Here is a 2,527-nt window from a genome sequence, read left to right on the forward strand (position 1 = left end):
TAGCGGCTAGTCTTCATACTCCCAAAATTGTCCTCTCTCCACAATGCTGTTATATATCCAAAAATTTTGCTCTGCTGAAAACAGTGTGAAATTACACTGCTGATGCACAAATTTATTGCAGTAATCCACTTCAAATAATGATGATGTGGTTCAATGTTAGCAGGCCACTCTTAAACATTACATATTAATGAAAAAAAAAGGTCAATTTTGACTATTTAACTTTCTTAACCTAAAAATGAAACCTTAGTATGTGATTTTTAAGTGATACTATATTGAAACACTAAAATGCTAGTCTGTGACAGACTAAAATTTTGTTTTCTTTGGATCCGTAAGATCGGTAAGAGGTCAAAGCCAAGATTAATTATTATGTATTATTATTAATTAAGCGCAGGTTTTAATTATTATGTATTATTATTAATTAAGCACAAGTAGATTCGAACTGAAGACCTCTTTGATAAGAGACTCACAATTTACAGTTGTATTGTAGACTCTTCTCTGACAGCCTAAAGATGTCACACCTTCCTCTTTAGTATTGTCATCAGTAATTGATGATGGCAGGGGATATGAAATGCTATAGGAAAACGGAAATACACAGCTTTCAAAGACGATAAACTGACAACTATTTTCTATTACGAGAGACAATTTTACCATTAAAATACTCACGAGAGTGGAAGCTTGCCTTTTGATTTCTAATGTTCATCGGACACTGAACAAGGAAATCATTGAAGAGTGATCTATAATATAGTTTGAATATAATGAAAAATACAAACAACGAAGTCGCTTTGGCCGAGTGGTTAAGGCGTGTGCCTGCTAAGTACATGGGGTTTCCCCGCGAGAGTTCGAATCTCTCAGGCGACGTCTGGTTTCTCACTTTTGCCAGAGGCATGTTCATGCTACTTTGCACCCCAGATTTGGAATGCTGATGAGACTTCTTTTTGAATTTGTTGTATGCAATACATAAGTTTAGAAACTTTCTTAATTTTTAGTAATTCACGATTTTTTAAGAATTTGATATTATTTTATCAAATAAATAAATTTGGAAACTTACAAATTAGATTTGTAAATATTAGTAATTAGTGCTTACATTATATTGATAAAATGAAGGACAACAAAATGACTAAACTGTCATTTATAAATCATATGACCAAAAGAACAGCCTCCAACAAATTGGGAAAAAGATAAAATAAAATAAAAAATTCTTCTTTTATCTTTGTGGAAGTAGAAAATTATAATTTATAGGGTTTAACAATATTTTAGAATAGAGATTTTAAATTTCAAACTAATTTGTTTAATTTAGATAAAAAGTTAAAAGGTCCTTGGTCTACTGGTGAAATTGAATGACTCACAAAGAGCCCATCAGGGATCACCTTGGGTGATTTTGATGGCGTAGATGCCCCTCAGTCCTTGGCTCTAAGCTAAAGAAGTGCACATGTGGGCTCGTATCGGGTTCCTAAACCTTCTAACAAAAAAGAAGTTAATAATATCTAAGATTTAAAAAATTGATTGTAATTTATATTTTAAAGTATTATGTTTTTATTAATAGGGATACTAGAAATGAACTATTATTCAATTTTAAATGTAGTAGATAAATTATCATAATTAGAAAATAATTATAGATATTATAATATTGTTAATAGCTTTGCAAGTATTGAATTAAGATGTAATGAAAAAAAAATAAAATTTCACAATATATAGTGTAAACATATTATTTCAATTGACATATTAGAATGTATTTTTCAAAAAAAATAAAAATTCTTCCTTCTTAGCTTTGTAACTTTCCCCCCTGATACGACCTACAACTTTGGTTCATGCCTTCATAGTCATTGGGGGGATGGATCCCCCCCCACCGTTTCTTGCTCCGCCAGAGCTAGTACATGTGTGCTCAGATCTGGAATTGGTCCTTTCCACTAAATCCCAAAATGCCCAGGAGTTGCATTCTGTGGTGAATCTTGGCTTGACAGAACCATGTGATGTTCCTGACAATTGTGCCTGTTTGGACCCCCACTCTCTGGAGGGCCCCACAATGGCTATGGACAAGACTGGAATACCAAAGTCAAACTGGTTGAAGGTTGTCATTGGATCCAAGATCGTTGTGGACTCTAGAGAGGAACCCACATTTTCCTTAGGAGCTACAGGACCACAAATCTCACTTCCGAACTTTGTGGTTAATTTGATTTCCTTGGGACTATTCTTGTGTCTTGTTGGAAAGTTTGTCTCGTTTCGACATACGGTGGATATGGTGAGAAAATGGTGCTCCTTTCGGTGGAAATTCTCTAGATCGGTGACTATTTCTTTGATGACAGACTCCCTTTTCCTATTTAGTTTCACTACTAAAATGGACCGTGAGTTAGTCATGGTGGGTTCCTGGCACTTTGGTAAACACCTGTTGATGGTCATGAAATGGAAACCATGTTTTAGCCTTGAGCTTGACCGAGCTACATATCTGCGTCAGTTTGGATAAGATTACTTGGATTCCCCTTGGAGTTTTGGGATGAGCGAGTGTTTAGATGGATTGGAAACTCTTTTG

The 2,527-nt window shown here is 34.5% G+C and overlaps 1 non-coding gene across 1 annotated transcript; it reads left to right on the plus strand.

Annotated features, from left to right (window-relative positions):
- The first annotated feature begins 776 nt into the window (after positions 1–776).
- Positions 777–858, plus strand: TRNAS-GCU (transfer RNA serine (anticodon GCU)). Its single transcript has one exon. It is a non-coding gene; the product is annotated as a tRNA-Ser (tRNA).
- Positions 859–2,527: the final 1,669 nt, after the last annotated feature.

This window comes from Cupressus sempervirens, chromosome 6, assembly GCF_028749045.1.
Source record: "Cupressus sempervirens isolate cs-2001-9-10 chromosome 6, ASM2874904v1, whole genome shotgun sequence".
NCBI lineage: Eukaryota > Viridiplantae > Streptophyta > Pinopsida > Cupressales > Cupressaceae > Cupressus > Cupressus sempervirens.